Below are 20,701 nucleotides of genomic sequence, written 5' to 3'. Positions count from 1 at the left end.
TGACACCAGGAAGAGGAAGGCGTCCTATACCGGTGGAAGTCATTGACGAGGTTGCTGTTGCTGTAAATCACCGTGCAGCAACTGCCATGAGTTGTGGTAGTGCTTGTGCAGTGTCGCGAGAATTGTTCATCCCATTGTCCACATTATTGAAAGTTTTGGGGTCTGTTTTCACTGGTACCCGTAAAGGACCCAGAAGGTGCAGCAAGTGAAACCTCTTGATCCGCACCAATTTGCTCTTTGGTTTCTGGCACGGACTGAAGATGATGGTTCAAATGGCTCTGAGCACTATGGGACTTCTGAGGTCATCAGTCCCCTAGAACTTAGAACTACTTAAACCTAACTAACCTAAGGACATCACACACATCCATGCCCGAGGCAGGATTCGAACCTGCGACCGTAGCGGTCGCGCGGGTCCAGACTATAGCGCCTAGAGCCGCTCGGCCACCACAACCGGCACTGAAGATGACGACACGTGACTGGGCAATATTCTGTGGTGTGATGAGGCACATTTTACTCTATAGGGTGTAGTGAATATGCAGAACTGTCAAGTTTGGGGTACTGCTAAACCTCTTGTTGTGCACTAAGAGTCATTCCCCTCCCCGTAAGTGATTGTGTCGTGTGAATTCACAAGCAGCTTCATTCTCGGTCCATTCTTCTTTGAACATAATACACCCACAGAGCCTGTCAGGTGTACTGTGACGTATGCACGTTATCGACGCTTCCTTGTACAGCTCGTGATTCGTGATTTGGAGGAGCGCAACAGTGTGGAAACCACTGTTTTCATGCAAGATGGAGCAACACCTCACATTGCTCGCCCAGTGAAAGATTAATGCAAGCGTCCACGAATGTGTTGTCTCTAGCGGTTTTCCAGATACATGGCTCTGAAGATCACCTGATCTGAATCCAGGTGACTTGACTCTGGTAATATCTGAAAGAACACGTTTACCAGGGACACGCTCAGTCTCTACCTGATCTGAAGGCGAGTATACAGGAACACATTGCTCAGATTCTGTAACTGCTACGAGCAACTGTTGATCACGTCCTTTTACGGATGGAGATCTCGTCGACGTCTCCAGTGCGCATATTGAACAAATTGTGTAAGCGACGGTTAATAATAAAATGGACATTATGCCTTTTTCACTTGTTTGGCCTTTTCTTCCCGTCACGCATTGAAACATCTTTCTTGCATTCACAGCCCACATTTACACTAGGCGGCCAAAATTGGGACTAGCTTTGTTCCAGCCTAAATTGCTTCCACATTAATGCTTTGGAATATTGTAAGTAGGCTGTTTAAATTTTTATGTTGGTAACACCACGTAGCGCTCTGCATGAAAATCACTGACTGTGCTGTGTGCCGTCTGTGGCTGGTTTGCACTGTTGGAATATTTGCTATTGTAGTGTTGGGCAGTTGGATGTGAACAGCGCGTAGCGTTGTGCAGTTGGAGTTGAGCCTCCAGCAGTGGTGGATGTGGGGAGAGAGATGGCAGAGTTTTGAGAGCGGACGATCTGGACGTGTGTCCGTCAGAAAAAGGAAATTTGTAAGACTGGTTGTCATGAACTGCTATATATATATATATATATATATATTATGACCTTTGAACACTATTATGGTAAATACATTGTTTTGCTAACTATGCCTATCAGTAGTTAGTGCCTTCAGTAGTTAGAATTTTTTATTTAGCTAGCAGTATTGGCGCTCGCTGTATTGCAGTAGTTCGAGTAACGAAGATTTTTGTGAGGTAAGTCATTGATGAGGGGTATAGGTTATTGTTAGTCAGGGCCATTCTTTTGTAGGGATTATTGAAAGTCAGACTGCGTTGCGCTAAAAATATTGTGTGTCAGTTTAGTGATGATTAGAATAAGTAAAGAGAGAAATGTCTGAGTACGTTCAGTTTTGCTCATCTATTTGATCACCAATGCAAGCCAGCCACAGACTGCACACAGCACAGTCAGTGATTTTCATACAGAGCGCTACTTGGCGTTACCAACATAAAAACCTAAACAGCCTACTTACAATATGTACCAATTTTCGCTGCCATACCATAATTATAGCCCATACTGGACCTCTGTGTTAATTATAACCACGTGGTATTTATAGGCACTATGTGTTGAGATTACCGCGCCATCTGTTAGCAGCTTCTGTACATAATACATGGAAACTTCTGTAGAACACACTTACAGGTTTCACAGCAAATGTATCGTTTATTGCGTCTTTTTGTCGAACTTTGTTGTCATGTTATTCAAGAGCACCAACACACAAGTCTTTGGGTTAAAAACCACAACAGCAACCAGTTGCGGAAGGCCACGATCATTTAATTTATTTTCTCAGCACGAGGTAGGGCACACGATTCGCCCTAACAATTCCTTCCACCATCTTGAGATACGTTTTCCTTGGTGTACCTGAACCAGTGAAGCGAGTGCCGTGTTGAAGAACAAGTCTGCTGCTGTTTCCTTCGCCAAATCATCCAAGCTTGTAGGACTCACTGGGGGTCACTTAACGTGAGAAACTTCGTACTTTTTGAATAAAGAAAAGAAAATCTTACTTCATCAGCGTCTCCAGGCTTACAGCTAGCATGATTTATTTATGAATCTGGTCTCGTCAATGCAGTATATTATTGTAGACAAAAGAGGTCCATTAAAAGAGTATCTTTTTTGGTGCAGCTCGAGCTAATTTAAAATTAGCCCCCGGTGGCCTCCAGCCGCCAGAGTAAATCAGCGGAGCGAAAGCAAACACTGCTCGATCTGCACGTAACACGCGCCACCTTACCCCGCCGAGCAGCGGCCGCACCGCACGCCACACGGCTCTCTCTGACGCTACGCAACCAGCCGTCACTTCTGCGGAAAGTCCGCGCCGGAAGCTGCGTCCACTCACGCTGGCTTCGAGAATTTCTGCCTAACGACGGGTAATTCGGCGAGTTCTGATCATCAGAGACCGTAATAGCGACTCCGCCCGAGTTAATATCAAGATAGTATCCGATGCGGTCTAAAATACATTCCACGTAGTCCGCACTAAACGGTTTTCCCTTTCCATTTCTGCATTGAGACGCTTAACAAAATTGAAACTGACGCTGCTCCAACAGTTGAATTGCCTGCTGAGGCCACGTTAACTTCTAATGTACTTGCAGGGTACTTTTGTTACCACGATTACGCTTCCTCGCTTTTGTCAAGGAGAAGTGAAATGATCGTGTGGAATAAAGACAGCAACACAGGTGGGTATTACCCCACGTGTAATTCACGAATCTCTCCTCGTTCCGGGAGCAGACAAGAACGTTCACATGTAAATCTACATCTACCAAGTATCCTATTACTTTTCCTAGACTGAATGATGCGTATCGGTACAATCTTCCCACTCACTCTCCCTTTTTGTCTTCTGCACAGAAGATGCTCAAATTTAACCGCTGTTGCCATGTCTCCACACACCGAGGTGACAAAAGTCATGGGATACTTCCTAATATCGTGTCGGACTCCCTTTTGCCCGCCGTAGCGCAGCATTTCGGTGTGACATGGACTCGATAAGTCGTTCGAAGTTCCCTGTTGAAATATTGAGCCATGCTACCTTTATAGCTGTCCATAACTGCAAAAGTGTTGACGGTGAAGGATTTTGTGCACAAAGTGATCACTAGATTACTTCGATGTGTGGCCAAATACTGTTGTTGTTGTGGTCTTCAGTCCTGAGACTGGTTCCAGACTGCAGTGCCTAGAACCACTCGGCCACCCCGGCCGGCTTTCACCAATTTAGTATTGGAGGGCAGAGTGGAGGGTAAAAATCGTGGAGGGAGACCAAGAGTTGAATACACTAAGCAGATTGAGAAGGATGTAGGTTGCGGTAGGTACTGGGAGATGAAGAAGCTTGCACAGGATAGAGAAGCATGGAGAGCTGCATCAAATCAGTCTCAGGACTGAAGACCACAACAACAAAAAATGGTTCAAATGGCTCTAAGCACTATGAGACTCAACTGCTGAGGTCATTAGTCCCCTAGAACTTAGAACTAGTTAAACCTAACTAACCTAACGACATCACAAACATCCATGCCCGAGGCAGGATTCGAACCTGCGACCGTAGCGGTCTTGCGGTTCCAGACTGCAGCGCCTTTAACCGCACGGCCACTTCGGCCGGCCACCACAACAACAACAACGAGGTCAGGTGAGGGGAACAGCTTGTCGTGGAGCATATGAAATCACGTTGTCCAAATAAAAGGTAAGTCAAGTGATGCATTTAGAGACCTCCACTGGGGATTGTGCAGCATTTCTATGGCGCTCTCGTTTTCATAAAATAAATCCGAGACAAGTCGTTCAAGCGTCGTCTAAATATTCTCTGCTTCCACCGTTATACAGGTCTCTAAATGTCGTGTTCTGACGAGCCACGACCTCATCCTGAACGGTTTTCTATGTCGTTAGAACCACCAGCGATAGGCAATCACCCATTCATTTTCAGCAATTGTTTCATTGTAACCCTGCAACCGAACAGACTTCCTGTCGACGTAGGAAGAATATCGTGTGCGCCATCTCGTGGCAAAATGTGCAAATTCCGTGTGTCTCCGCCCGTATTTTAACTTAAGCTTCTCATTTCGTGACGTGCCTTAGACAATTTTTAATTACGATAAATGTAGTTCGCTCCGCCACAATGCTCTCTATGAATGGTTGTTGGTATCAAAATGTAATCTTCCATGTTCGTATTGTGCTTGTGTTTGTTAGGCAGAAATTTATAAGTACAGTATTTGGCTACACGGGTGCAGGGAACCGGATGAAACAAGTTCCCGCTGACTGGTGTACCGCACCGACCACTGTTAATTCAGATCGAGCAGGAGAGTTTCTCTTCCCCCCTTTCCCCTACTTCCCCCCTCTGTCTTTCCTCTCTCTCTGTCTCTCTCAAGGTAGAGCGCTGCGCAGAAAGCTCTATGAGCTGATTCTGGGATTTCCTCTTCTTTGCATAAAATGGTTACTTAGAATTCTCCCTTTGAACCCTATTCCTACATTTGCTATCCCATGAAATTTATCTTTTCATATAATGTACGAGTAGAAATACTTCGGGTGGAAAGTGCAACTATTTAACTTTTGGGATTGCGTCCAGTGCCTGATCATAAACGTTGTAAGCAACCACATAAAATTACATTCACAGAGGCTATTGTGATCTGACCAAAGTTTAGTTTGATGCAGCACTCTACGCTGTTCTAACTGTGCAAGGCTCTTCGTCTACGAATAACTGCTGCAACCTACATACGTCTGAACCTGCTTAATGTATCCATCCATTGGTCTCCCTCTACAATTTTTATCTCTCCCCCTTCTCCCACAGGCCCACACTTTCCTCCTGTACCAAACAGACAACTCATTGATGTCGGAGAATGTGTCCTGACAACCGAGCCTTCTTTTAGTTAAGTTGTCCCATAAATTTCTTTTCTTCTCAGTTCGTTTCAGTACCTCCTCATTAGTCACGCCGTACATCTGATTTTCAGCATTCTTCTTTAGCATCAACGTTCAAACGCTTCTATTCTCTTCTTATCGTCCACGTTTCACTTCTGCACAAGACTATACTGCAGGCAAGTACCTTCAGAACAGGCTTCTTAACACTTAAATTTGTATTCGATGTTTATAAATTTCACTTTTCCAGAAAAGCTTTCTCTGTGTATTTTTTATCTTCTCTACTTCGACCATCATCAGCTATTTTACTGCCCAAATTGCAAAACTCATCTACTGCTTTTAGTGTCTCATTTACTAATCTAATTTCTTCAGCATCGCCTCATTTAATTCGACTACAATCCATTACCCTTATTTTATTTTTGTTGATGTTCATCTTACATCCTCATTTCAAGGCAGTATCCATTCCCTTCAACTGCTCTTCCAAGCCCTATGTTGCCTCTGACAGAACTGCAAAGCCATGGGCCAATTTCAATGTTTTTATTTCTTCTCTCTAAAGCATAATTCCTTCTCCAAATTTGTCTTTGGTTTCCTTTACTGCTTTTTCAGTATAAAATATGCAACTTAAGAGGTGTCTGTGCCTCATAGGTGCTACACATGTACGTCTCTGAATACATGATAGGTACTTTGGGTCTGTTCTTTTGTTTGTTATTTACATTCCTCCAGCTGTGGCTGACTGCTTACGCCCTGTTTCCCTTATTAATTCTTCGAATAAAACAAAATACATAAAAATAGATTGATAATAATCTAATGAAATGATGAAGTGAATCTTGATTCTGATGTGTTCGGTCTTGTCACGGTCCGCGCGGCTCTCCTCGTCGGAGATTCGAGTCCTCCCTCGGGCATAGGTGTGTGTGTTGTCCTTAGCGTAAGTTAGTTTAAGTTAGATTAAGTAGTGCGTAAGCTTAGGTACCGATGACCTTTGCAGTTTGGTCCCATAAGACCTTACCACAAATTTCCAAACTTTCTTGACTCCTGAGGGGATGATGGTGCTCGAAGCCTCTGTTAACGCTTTAAGATTGATGGATTTGGGTACAAAAGGAATTCCAGAGAACGTTATAAAAAAATAGTAATGTGGTGTAGGCAACGAAAAAAATCAAGAAATAGCATGTACACTCCTGGAAATGGAAAAAAGAACACATTGACACCGGTGTGTCAGACCCACCATACTTGCTCCGGACACTGCGAGAGGGCTGTACAAGCAATGATCACACGCACGGCACAGCGGACACACCAGGAACCGCGGTGTTGGTCGTCGAATGGCGCTAGCTGCGCAGCATTTGTGCACCGCCGCCGTCAGTGTCAGCCAGTTTGCCGTGGCATACGGAGCTCCATCGCAGTCTTTAACAATGGTAGCATGCCGCGACAGCGTGGACGTGAACCGTATGTGCAGTTGACGGACTTTGAGCGAGGGCGTACAGTGGGCATGCGGGAGGCCGGGTGGACGTACCGCCGAATTGCTCAACACGTGGGGCGTGAGGTCTCCACAGTACATCGATGTTGTCGCCAGTGGTCGGCGGAAGGTGCAAGTGCCCGTCGACCTGGGACCGGACCGCAGCGACGCACGGATGCACGCCAAGACCGTAGGATCCTACGCAGTGCCGTAGGGGACCGCACCGCCACTTCCCAGCAAATTGGGGACACTGTTGCTCCTGGGGTATCGGCGAGGACCATTCGCAACCGTCTCCATGAAGCTGGGCTACGGTCCCGCACACCGTTAGGCCGTCTTCCGCTCACGCCCCAACATCCTGCAGCCCGCCTCCAGTGGTGTCGCGACAGGCGTGAATGGAGGGACGAATGGAGACGTGTCGTCTTCAGCGATGAGAGTCGCTTCTGCGTGTTTGGCGCCGTGCAGGTGAGCGCCACAATCAGGACTGCATACGACCGAGGCACACAGGGCCAACACCCGGCATCATGGTGTGTGGAGCGATCTCCTACAATGGCCGTACACCACTGGTGATCGTCGAGGGGACACTGAATAGTGCACGGTACATCCAAACCGTCATCGAACCCATCGTTCTACCATTCCTAGACCAGCAAGGGAACTTGCTGTTCCAACAGGACAATGCACGTCCGCATGTATCCCGTGCCACCCAACGTGCTCTAGAAGGTGTAAGTCAACTACCCTGGCCAGCAAGATCTCCGGATCTGTCCCCCATTGAGCATGTTTGGGACTGGATGAAGCGTCGTCTCACGCGGTCTGCACGTCCAGCACGAACGCTAGTCCAACTGAGGCGCCAGGTGGAAATGGCATGGCAAGCCGTTCCACAGGACTACATCCAGCATCTCTACGATCGTCTCCAAGGGAGAATAGCAGCCTGCATTGCTGCGAAAGGTGGATATACACTGTACTAGTGCCGACATTGTGCATGCTCTGTTGCCTGTGTCTATGTGCCTGTGGTTCTGTCAGTGTGATCATGTGATGTATCTGACCCCAGGAATGTGTCAATAAAGTTTCCCCTTCCTGGGACAATGAATTCACGGTCTTCTTATTTCAATTTCCAGGAGTGTAGGTGGTAGGAGGCAGTCAGGATTGCAGTTATTCAGGGGAAGGGACTGGAAAAGGTGGTGTCTGCGAGGAAAAGATATTTCAGGCTACCTCAGGAAATATCATGGAGTACGTAGAGATGTAAGGAAGGTGCGGCATGGGACCGAGGTGTGGCAGCACGAAAGGTTTTCAAGGATGGGGAACACAGCGGGACGTTTGAATTGGATTAGAGGGGGATTTGAGGCTGATGAAGGTATTCCAGGTGTACGAACGTCATGAGCTGGTATGGAGGGGGGAGTAGTCGTATGCAGAAAGCGAGCAGGAGTTGTAACAATCCACCCTCTATCTTTTTTTTATTCAATAGTTTAGTTTGCGGCGATCGCACTTGGGTAGGGGATGGTTAACAGAGAGAACACAGCTGCGAAATCTGACCGTGTTGCCTGAAACGAAAACATGCGTTTTTACTTGACGAATTATTAAAATTCCTCAAATTTAGGTAGAAAATTTTTGTTTGAAATATCCTTTAAAACAAACATTTTTCTACCTAAATTTGAAGAACAGCGTGTAGGGTGCAGGAGGCACTTAGGATTGCAATTGCATAACATTTTACTTCGTTTACTGATTTCGTAATACCATAGTCCCTAACAATGCCTAGACACAACCATGTAAATATTAACAGATAAATTTATTCCACTTTCACAATGAAGGTTGCCATTTGTGTATTATTTTTCCAAATTAACCTTTTATGTTATGACAGTCCACCGCAATTTTACAACTGTTGAAATAATAATACGTTCCGCTAACGGAAGTTGACGATACTATTCTGTCTGCTGATCTCGTGTGTAATTATACGTGCCCAACTTCCACCAATAAGCAGAATAATTACTCGCCGATGACCTAACAATCGATAGGAAACTTCGAGTCATGTTTAATCTCATCAACAAACTGTTCGAATAATGTACGATTTACTACGTCGTACTACTGTCGATACTGGTACCCTTTACAGAGTGTGTGAAGTTCATCAATTTGAAGGGAATGACAGAATTGCAGAGGAGATCCGCGCAACATTTACGTAGCTGTGGATAAGAAGGGTGAGGGTCTTGTAGGTGTGCACGATGGACGTGGAATTTAGTCCACCAGTCGGTTAGTTGAGATCGTTTGTATCAGTTCCGCTAATCATTATAGACCAGGAAAACGAACATGCGGTCCTCTCTGTTAAAAGATACGAAATCACGCAGGTGACAAACCGTACGTGGTTACAGAACAGAAACTACTAAAGGTAACCAAATCCGGTCAACACTAAGGAGATTTAATACTGATCGTAGCACGTGGAAATGTGCCGAAGCTCCATCCTGCTGTAGAAGCAAGACCTTACTCACTTCATTAATTGATTAAGGCGCACCATTGTCTGATTTCTTTGAGATTCACGCTACCGATCTCCTTTCACTATACCTGCCTAATATCGTGTAGGACCTCAGCGACCACGCAGACGTGCCGCAGCACGACGTGGCATGGACTCCATAAATCTGCAGGGCTGTCCATAAGAGGGGGTGGAGATTTCTACTGAACAGCACGTTGCAATGCATTCCAGATATGCTCAATAATGTTCATGTCTGGGGAATTTAGTGGCCAGCGGGTGTTTAAACCCACAAAAGTGTTCCTGGAGCCACTCTGCAGCAATTCTGGACGTCTGGGGTCTCGTATTTTCCTGCTGTAATTGCCCAAGTCCTTCGGAATGCACAATGGACATGAAAGGACGCCGGTGAGCAGACAGGATGCTTACGTAAGTGTCAACTGTCAGAGTCGTATCTAGACGTATCACTCCAACTGCACACGCCCCACACCATTACAGAGCTTCCACAAGCCTGAACAGTCCCCTGCTGACAAGCAGGGTCCATGGAATCACGAGGTTGTCTCCATACCCGGTATACGTCCATCCGCTCGATACAATCTCAAACGAGACTCGTCCGCCCAGCTTTGTGCCGTGGAGTCATCAAGGGTACACGAGTGGGCCTTCGGATCCGAAAGCCCATTTCGATGATGTTTCGTTGAATGGTTCGCACGCTGACACTTCTTGACGGCCCAGCATTGAAATCTGCAGTAATTTGCTGTAGGGCTGCATTTCTGTCACGTTGAACGATTCTCTTCAGTCGTCGTTCGTCTCGTTCTTGCAGAATCTTTTTCCGGTCGCAGTGATGTCGGGGATTTGATGTTTTACCGGATTCCTGATATTCACGGTACGCTCGTGAAATGGTCGTACGATAAAATCCCCACTTCATCGCTATCTCGGAGATGCTGTGTCCCATTGCTCGTGTGCCGACTATAACACCACTTTCAAACACACTCAAATCTTGATAACCTGTCATTGTAGCAGCAGTAACAGATCCAGCAACTGCGTCAGACACTTGTTCTCTTATACAGGCGTTGTCGACCGCAGGGCCGAATTCTGCCTGTTTACATATCTCTGTATTTGAATACGCATGCCATTACCAGTTTCTTTGGCGCTTCAGAGTATTTTGTATGGCAGAGGAAAGGGGTGGCGATTAATCAGGACTGCCATTATTTACGCCCTTAAAGCAGCTTACAATTGTTAAACTAAGACGTGTTGACACAATTAATACTGTAAAATGTCCTTGAAGAAAAGAGGCTCACATTCAGCAGGGGATGATTACAATATTGGCTGTACTCAAGAGCAGATAAAGATATTGCATCTAAAGAAAAAAATGGAGGACAATTAGACATTTTAGAGGAAACGGAGATACATGTTCCAAGAAGGAACCTGATAAACTGCTTAGCATAGGCCTCGTATGATTACAAGTTTCAGGAATATCATTTCCAAGGTCACATTATAAGGACAATAAAGACACAAAGAAATTAAAGACATTAGCTGTCAGAGGGCTTTGATTTATATCAATGGGGCCAGTTGAAATTTGTACCGGACAAGGATTCGAACCAGGGTCTCTCACTTCCTAGGCAGATGCGCTGACCACTTCAACAGTGGTCACCACAACCTCACGGACTATCCTAGCACACCTCAGGTCAGACCCAAATTCTCAACTTACACCACACTCTACTGATATAGCGCCCCTGCTCAGTAACCTCATTACTCGCTGCATTTCGCTGATTCCAGTAAGAGTTTGAGCTTAGTGTGCATCTGCACTGAAGGAACCATTGGCCGTCATCGCCTTAATTATACAGGGTAACTCACGAAAGACGTAATACCTCTTTTATTTCATCAACGGTTTCATGTATGAAACGCGGTTTTCGTCAAATGTTAGAGCGTCGAGGGGCACGTATGTTTTTGTTTGGTTAATCTTTTTAGCGCTGGTATCAACTGAGATATTGAAGTAAGTACGTTAAAAAAAGAAAAAAAACAGAACCGTATACTTTTCATAACTGTATCCGATACCCCTTGAAAAGACAGTTACATTGATATAGCATTTGTTAATGTTGCCATTGAAACGTGTCGTAAAAAAACAGAAATGTCCTAGATGTGAGAGCACGGTGGTCGAAAACATCGTTTGCGGTGCAAACACTGCCAAGCAGGCGTCTCGCACCAGGCTGCTTAGTTTTACACCGCAACGTAGGCCTGCGGTACGAGAATAAAGCTTGATTGCCCCTTGAGGCAACTTACGACCTAGATGCAGGTTCAACAACGAATGTTGTATATGGAAATATGACATAAGCTAGAATCTAGCGTATCACAACTAGGGCTTAAGAAAACTATTTTACATTTGTGTGTCCTCCCAAATTTATATGAGTTGGAAGACAGAAATCGACTGTTTATTCTTCAAAAGTAAAGAGATCTTATACGCTGCAAAAACCAACTAATGTTAGAAGGGGGATTTGGTTTATCTTTTCCTGTGCGTGGCAGTATGCTTCTTAGAGATAAAATACATGCTGTCGGACAATTGTTCAAAATGGTTCAAATGGCTCTAAGCACTATGGGACTCAACATCTGAGGTCATCAGTCCCCCAGACTTAGAAACTAATTAAACCTAACTAACCTAAGGACATCACATACATCCATGCCCGAGGCAGGATTCGAACCTGAGACCGTAGCAGGCGCACGGTTCTGGACTGAAGCGCTTAGAACCGATCGGTCACCGCGGCCGGCTGTCGGACAATTGTCCCTACCTATACTGTTCTCAATTATGTCATATGGGTGCATTCCTTGAACTCAACATTTTATTAAATATACTTTGGTGACCGCCTGTACAGCCCAAAATGAATACTGTTCTTAACGAAAAATTGTTTCATGCTGAACGTAAGCGCGTAATGACAATGTTACCAGCTACGTGCAATATACGCTGTCGACTTTGACATTGCAGTGCAATTTCATACACACGTGAATGAAATAAAATAATTACTAACTATCCAAATCACATAACATAAACTTTGTCTTCGAAGAAAAATCTTTATCTTTAATTTAAGCATGTGTTCCAACTGTTGACTATGGAGTGGAAGCCACATTTGCAATTGCCGTTCGAATGAGTGATGAACAGATGTATTATAATGGTTGATATAGTAAAGCATACACTGGCGATTCGACGACACATATTGTCTGGCTAGATGAGACTTCGTCATATACTGCATCTTTAGAGTGTTCCCCAAAGAAAGGAATCAAGAGGAGTCGGATCTGGGGACCTCGCAGGCCATTTGACAACAGAATTACGTCCTATACAATGTCCAGGAAAGTTCTCATTCAGTATTTGCGTTGCAACACGGGACGTGTGAGCTGGACAAGCGTCGTGTTGCAGCCGCATACAATACCGAATATCCAGTGGTACTTCTTCTAAAAGAACCGACAGACTGTTCGTCGGAAAATGTGAGTAAAAAATGTTCATTTCGAACGACTGAGATGAAGTAAGGTGCGACAACGTAATTTCCTGTGATGCCGCACCACACTTTCATGCTCCACGCCTGACGAAGCCAGTGCGGATTTTCGGCTGCCCAGTAGTGCATGTTATGCAAATTTGCGCTAGCGTTGTTAGTAAACGTTGCTTTACCGCTTAAGAACACACGTTGGAAAATCGTAGGGTCGTCTCTCAGTTGCTGATGGGCAAACTGACAAAATTCTGTACGACGTTCGAAATCACAGTCGACCAGAGCCTGATGTAGTGCCAGATGATGGGGAGGGAAATTCTGTCGATGCAGGACGAGAATGACACTCGTCTTGCTGATTCCACATTCCTTGGCAATATGTCTCGTACCACTGTGAGGATTCATTAGCGTCGTAGCCACAACAGCTTCTTCGTGTTCCCTGTCAGTTGCAGTCTTCTTTCTCGTCGTCCTCTTCTCGACGTTCGCATCTTATGAAAAAATACATCCTCAGTACTTATGTTGTCCCAAACCCCATAGCATTCCTCGTTACAACAGCCAACGATGGCCCCTAAAAATTACATTCTTCCATCGAAAAAGTCTGTAGTTAGTGGAATAACAAGGTATATAATGAAGTTTTGCATACCAACCATATGACAAAATACTCTCTTCTTTGTGTATTACCATTTGCCAAAATATCATTTTGATATCTCAAACCGTTTACGAAATATGAGGAATGTTGTGGATATTTCACTTTGGCTTTATCGCTGGCGCGGTGCGATCGCAAATGAGTGCGTTACGTCAGATCAGTTTTCTCGAGATTGCTGACAGATAGATCTCCACCCAAGTCTAGAGAAAAATTCAATATGTTAGCTAAATTTCATACGCAGCATCATGCACAAACGCAAAATCATAGCGATCCCTATTTTTCATTGCAGACTTTTTCATATTTGGCGCAGTGTCTTACTTCTACGTAAATATCAAAATAACTATGACCATTAACGTGCCGGCCTGTGTGGCCGAGCGGTTCTAGGCGCTTCGGTCTGAAACTGACAGACCGCTACGGTCGCAGGTTCGAATCCTGCCTCGGGCATAGATGTGTGTGATGTCTTTAAGTAAGTTAGGTTTAAGTAGTTCTAAGTTCTAGGGGACTGATGACCTCAGATGTTAAGTCCCATTGTGCTCAGAGCCATTTGAACCATTTGGACCATTAACGAAATGATGGGCACATCATAGTGAACCTGACATATAAGGCTACAAGTAAAGCATAAATGAAATTTTTGTACCTAATATCTCCTATAAAATCGTTTGAGAAAGACTGCAGGGCGTGCGCGTCGATTTTGTCATCGCCTACAGGCCGAAAGCTGGCAAACGCTTGTTGGCCTCCCCTTCTGAACTAACGAATGAACTCGCTCAGCACTTTGGTCGAAAACTCGTCACTGTTCATCGGATGCCATATCCTGCAGGACCTTTCTTTTATGACAGCCCGGCATTTACCTTGTGGGATATGGAAAACCGTCTGAAAACTACATCCAGGCTTACAGCTTTCGTCGTTAATCCATGAGGCAGATTCGAACCAGGTCAGGTTCGCCTTCCCATCACCCAGAAGCGGCGTATTAATGCACTCGGCAATTAAGAGGAGAGGGAGGGTGAAAGGGTGTGGAGTTATGCAAAAATGAAAAGACTAGCACAGGATAAAGTTGTACGGAGAGCAGAATCAAGCCTGTCTTCGGACTGAAGACCACAGTAACGTCGTTTTCTCGATCTTGAACTGAATCAATAAACTCTGATGGGTTTCATCAAAATCTGTCAGTTCAGTGACAGTGTACAAGCCGTATGCCGCATACGTATTTTGAGTCCGCAAAGGCAGCAGAGCATCTGCACATCATCAGCGAAAACAACGAGCAGAAATGTATGGAGCTGTGGAAGCAACCAGTGAGATGCGTTCGGATGCAAGTTGGTTATACACTGAAAATACTTGATTGTAGTAAACCAACTTCCAAGCCGCGCGGGGTAGCCGCGTGGTCTTAGGCGCCTTGTGACAGTTCGTGCGACTCCTCCCGTCGGAGGTTCGAGTCCTCCCTCGGGCATGAGTGTGTGTGTTGTTCACAGCGTAAGTTAGTTTAAGTTAGATTAAGTAGTATTTAGGCTTAGGGACCGTGTTCAGAGTTGAATCATGCATTCACAAATCGCAGACTCTGAACCGCGCAAATTTATTTTAGTTATATCGCTTTCCTTGCAGTCGTTGGATGCTTAACAACAATCTGTTTCTTTGATATCATGCACACAGTGGCATTCCACTATCCCCAGTGTAACGTTAAAGGAATTTCAACGTAAATTGTTGCGATAAGATACCGACGATTCCCGCCAGGGGATCGAGTGCTATTTCAGTATTGGCTCTCACACAATGATTTCACTGTTAACCTGTCAGAACAGGGCTCTCTCTTCACCAGCAAAGAGATACGCTGCAGTACCTAGGAGCTGCGATTATACGCGTGACGTTGGACTCCGTTCGTTCAACAGTTTAACGATAGTGAAATATCAACCAACAACGAAGGAGCGTGCAAATATTTCGCTATCGCCGCGCGGGGTAGCCACGCGGTCTGGGGCGTCTTGTCACGGTAGGCGTGGCATCCCCCGTCCGGCATTGGTGTATGTGTCATCCTTAGCATAAGTTAATTTAAGTTGGATTAAGTAGTGTGTAAGCTTAGGGACCGATGACCTCAGCAGTTTAGTCCAATAAGACCTCACCACAAATTTCCAAAAATATTTCGCTGTCGATAACGTTTGACGTTGGTCGTATATGGTTGTGTGGCGGTGCTCGTTGCTTACGGCGACTGTTGTCTTTCTGCATGTACTGTCTTTCGGTTTCCTGGTTGGCCAACCCAGGCACTCAAGGTAAAACTGCCAGGCACAGCAACTTTTAGTTTCATTTGTGCGTTGAAAGTGACAGGGTGTACACCTGTCGAAAAATTGCAGGTTGTCGAGGAAGCTACCTGGCTGCATTCCATACGCTGAAGATGATGATGTTTGGTATGTGGGGCGCTCAACGGCGCAGTCATCAGCGCCCATATAATGTCCCAGTCTTCACGCAGTCCAATTTTAGTAACGTTCACGAATGAGGATGATGGTGAAATGATGGGAACAACACTAACACCCAGTCCGCGGGCAGAGAAAATCCCCAACCAGGCCGGGAATCAAACTCGGGACCCCGTGATCCAGAGGCAGCAACGCTAGCTTCTAGACCACGAGCTGTGGGCTCGATACGCCTATAGAAGCTCGAGGCTCACAATGCTTGTTTTGCTCTGTCTGCTGTCTGTCTGTGTGGATCTGGAAGGCAGCTCAGCAAAACATGCGGGATGGAACAGTTAGACTGGACAAGCATATTGGAGAGGTGTTTACCGTGAATTCACCGTAACTGATTTACCGAAATATTAAGAGAAGTTGAATGTAGGTGGGGGAAGTATTCAAGGCCCAATCCGCTCCTGAATATGGGTTCCATCCATTGTAGCTACACTACGATGCTTTGTGAATAAAGTCGTCTAGATCGCTTAATATATTTAAAATGTCGATCCGGCTGTTCCCATAATTAGAGCGAAACTTAGAACTTTCAATATCAATAAAAGCACCTGTCAACACTGAGTTGACGCCACACTTAGGTTTTATTGAAACTGACACTGCACGTCGTTTTATAAGCTCTAAGTATTAATCTCATTGTGGCAGTAGCCGAAACTACGTTGTAAATAAAGACATATATTAAGCGGACTAGACGGCTATTGAAGGATTATTCACAGTAATCGCAAAGTCGTTCGTTAAATTTATTTCCCTTATTAATAACTTCTCCGTACATCGTCATCTATAAATTGTGATTCAGATACCCCTACCGGTCTTTTTATGCAAACCCACATGACAGAACAATGTGAAACTTCCCCTTTGAATGTAAAGAAAGACTGCTGGTAGACTTCTACGTTACTTGATACAGAAACAGCTGAGTAAAACTGAACGTACTCAGACAGTTTTCTCTTTACTTATTCTGATCATTTTTAAACTGACACACAATATTTTAGTGCAACCCAATCTGACTTTTAATAATCCTACAAAAGAATACGCCTCACTAACAATAACCTATACCCTTCATGAATCACTTATAAAAATCTTAGTTACTCGAACTACTGCAATACAGTGAGCGCCAATACTGCCAGCTAAATAAAAGATTCTAACTACTGAAGGCACTAACTACTGATAGGCATATAGTTAGCAAATGAAAGATTTGATAGAGAACAAACAATGAATTTAACTTAATAGTGTTCAAAAGTCATAATAAATATGTGTATATATATTCTTGACATCTATTTTGACAAATTTCCTTTTTCTGACGGACACACGTCCAGATCGTCCACTCATATTAACATCTCAAAACTCTTGCATCTCTCTCCCCACTGCTGGCGGCTCACCTCCAACTGCCCAACGCTACGGGCTGTTCACATCCAACTGTCCAACACTACACTAGCGAATATTCGAACAATGAATCCAACCAGCCACAGACTGCACACAGCGCAGTCAGCGATTTTCATACAGAGCGCTACGTGGCGTTACAAACATAGAAACCTAAACAGCCTACTTACAAATGTTGTTGGCCAGTTCGCTCTGGAGATGTGAAGCACAACGCGAAAAGTGTCGCATAATAACTGGTAAAGTATACGAAGACATCTTACACCTATTTTACAAATTTTGTTTATGAAACTACTTCGTCACGTTATTCATACATTAATCTTTTCATTGGGTTATGTAATGGAAAGTTGTTACTTCCACACTTTCAATTTTGATATCTCCTGTTAATTTCGTTGTCTCCGGTGATGAAACACACGGTATATCGCAACGTTCCTAAACCGTTTACGAAAGATTAAATACTATAAACAGAAGAAAAATCTGAAACTTGTATGATAACACGACTAATAATTGCACAAAGAAAGACTGGAGACACTTGGATAAGTATGGAACAAGTAAGGTATGTCTTGATCCAAAAAATACCGTGTATCTCATAGCCAACCTTCACTTGTATTTTTACAGTGTGATTCCGTTTGACAACAATCGCCAGAGGCTCTGAGAGGGAACCTGTATCGGTTACGTGCCTGTTACTTGTTACCATTCCTGGTACAGACGTAATGCAGGCTGCACAAAACGACATCGGTAGGATCAGCTTGTTCATCCTGTATGTGTACTTCATAAGCCATCGGACTTGTATGAAAGAAGGTACTTTGTAGCGATATTAGGTACTTTATATCGAGAAAAATGACATTCTGTGCGTTTGAGTAAGTGCATTAGCCTCTCTTACTCTCGACGTTCCTACACGATGCAACGATGTATGTAGCATTACCGCTACAGCACCGTGTTTGGCAACTATGAACATTTGGAGCAGCAATTTTGTTTTTCCGCTAAGTTACTCCTATACGAAATTTTCTCGGAGGCGGGCAAGGACTCATCTAAAGTAAATTACTTGTCGGGTGTGAATGCGTTGATAGCCTTTGATAAAGTCTGTCACGTAGTAACGACACTCAAAGTAGCACAATGAATTATATTAAAATGGAGACAAAAGCCAGTCTCAACATTTACTTCACAGTTTTAATATAGCACAGAAAGAACTTAAAAATGTGGCCATATGGCTTCAACAACTTGGCTCATCTTGAATATATTATGAGAAACACAGGGCAGTTTAAGAGCAAATTAAAGAATTTTCTTTCGACAGTTATAACGTATATCCTACAGTTACTCTAAACCTAATTTGAAATTAAAGTTTTTTTCAGTATTTAAAATTGTAATTCATGTTAGCATTCTTACCGTAATTCGTGCCAAATGAACTACGGTTGGTCTGGTACACCCCGGCCAGCTTGAGTATGGTTTTTAGCTGGTTTTAGACTCTCTGCCTCAGAAAATGCGATACACTGGAGGTAATGACTGTGGCGACAGGAAGGACAACCGACAACGACTTAAAATGGAATAAATTTGTCAAATGGCGAAGGCGTTGGTCCTGGTATGACGGATGTACGCTAGGAAAAAGAAGGCGTTCATACCATAATATTTCATAGCTTGAAGTCATTGTGGTGCACTTAAAAACATTAAACCTTTAAAATACTTTTGGATTGAAAAAGGCCACTCAGCAAAAGGCAGAGGTGTTCAGTTATCGATAGGCACACACAAAAGAAAGAAAACTTTCTAACTTTCAGAGTCATCGTTTGACGAGCTTGAGTATAATTGCATACAGAAAACACACACACAAACACACAAATCACGCGCGCCTATGCCCTACTCCGGAAGCTAGCAAATTTCCTTTCTTTTGTGTGTGCCTATCGATAAATCAACGTTTCAACGTTTCTGCTTTTCGGTGAGTGGTCTCGTTTAATCCAAACATTCTGCCATTCTGCGAGAACTTCGCTACAATATTTAAACCTTAAATACCTATTTGAACGTCAAATTATTCTGCAGGTCTCAAGTAACTCGATTTACGTCGATGCATGATACTATCGCAAATTCACGGTTGCCCGTTGATTTGTTACAGCAGTTGCAGATTCGCTGAACAGTGTGATATTGGAGCGGCTACTCCTAACAGAAGGAAGGCACGGATTTAACGTCCCGTCGACAAGACGGAGCACAAGCTCAGGCTGGATAAAGATGTGAATGGAAAGCGACTGTTTCCTTTCCAAAGGAGTCATCTGTTAGGGCTGCCGTTATCGACAGTGGGCCAGCCGGCGTGGCCGAGCAGTTCTAGGTGCTTCAGTCTGGAACTGCACTGCTGCTACGGTCGCAAGTTCGAATCCTGCCTCGGGCATGGATGTGTGTGATGTCTCTAGGTTAGTTAGGGTTAAGTAGTTCTAAGTCTAGGGGACTGATGACCTCAGATGTTAAGTCCCATAGTTCTTAGAGCTATTTGAACCACTTATCGACAGTGACGTGACGCAGTCAGTCGTGAACGTTAAGCATCGGTGGTTCTCTGCGACACCCGAAGTTGAGCGCGCCTTTTCCGACAGGCGGTACTGCGCTGCTGTTTCGTTCACGCGGATTTATGCGAGCAGCGAGTCGTATACAGTCCAATAGCACCAGAAACACACAATCTGGTAAAAAGTATCCAGACGCCACGACGTAACGCAGATACGTCACTAGAGGCGGAGCCCCAGTATAAAAGCAGGAGGGAAGTATCGTGTTGTCATTAAACAAGCAGTAACAGCACAACAGATCGGTGACAAGAGGTCGCTGACTGAGTGGACCCGTCATTGGGTGTCATCACGAGTAACGAACCCATCTGGCAAATTTCAAACCTTCTAAAGCTGACCAAGACAACTGTTGGAATTATATATTAATACTTTCAGCTGCTGACGGGCGTTGATATATATCAACGAGGACAGGTGAAAATGTGTGCCCCGACCGGGTCTCGAACCCGGGATCTCTTACTTACGTGGCAGACGCTCTATCCATTTTTTTTTATTCGCTTTCTTTCGTTGCATCTGATCGGGGCGAACGTCGTAAGACACCTGTTCAAGTTCGTCGTTGATCGATTAACTTAGTATTTTTATTGCAGAGGACAGCTAACCCTCTGACCGAACACGCTGAGCTACCGCGCTGGCATCCATCTGAGCCACCAAGGGCACAGAGGATAGTGCGACTGCAGGGACTATCTCGCACACACCTCCCGCGAGACCCACATTCTCACCTTATATGTCCGCACACTACAATCGTAGTGTCCCTACCCAACACATTCATTACTCGTGGAAGACATTGGTAAAAATGTCTGCACACAAGGGTTCGGGTAATATGTGTGCATCCGCACATCCCATTGATATATATCAACGCCCGTCAGCAGCTTAATGTATTAATATATAATTCTAATTTCGTTCTAGACAGCTGCAGGTCATCAATGGTGTCTGCTCTTCCGGACGTGTCCGAAAGAACAGACACCATATCCACATAAGCCAACTGTTGGTG

The 20,701-nt window shown here is 44.6% G+C and overlaps 1 protein-coding gene across 1 annotated transcript in view; it reads right to left on the bottom strand.

Annotated features, from left to right (window-relative positions):
- LOC126458517 (uncharacterized) overlaps positions 1-20,701 on the bottom strand; it is a 703,126-nt gene that overhangs the window by 637,647 nt on the left and 44,778 nt on the right. The gene's annotated exons all lie outside the window — the stretch shown is intronic.

The sequence above is a fragment of the Schistocerca serialis genome, chromosome 2, assembly GCF_023864345.2.
Source record: "Schistocerca serialis cubense isolate TAMUIC-IGC-003099 chromosome 2, iqSchSeri2.2, whole genome shotgun sequence".
Taxonomy (NCBI): Eukaryota; Metazoa; Arthropoda; class Insecta; order Orthoptera; family Acrididae; genus Schistocerca; species Schistocerca serialis.
Note: the sequence above shows the minus strand (reverse complement) of the source record. Positions and strands in the feature narration are given on the sequence as shown.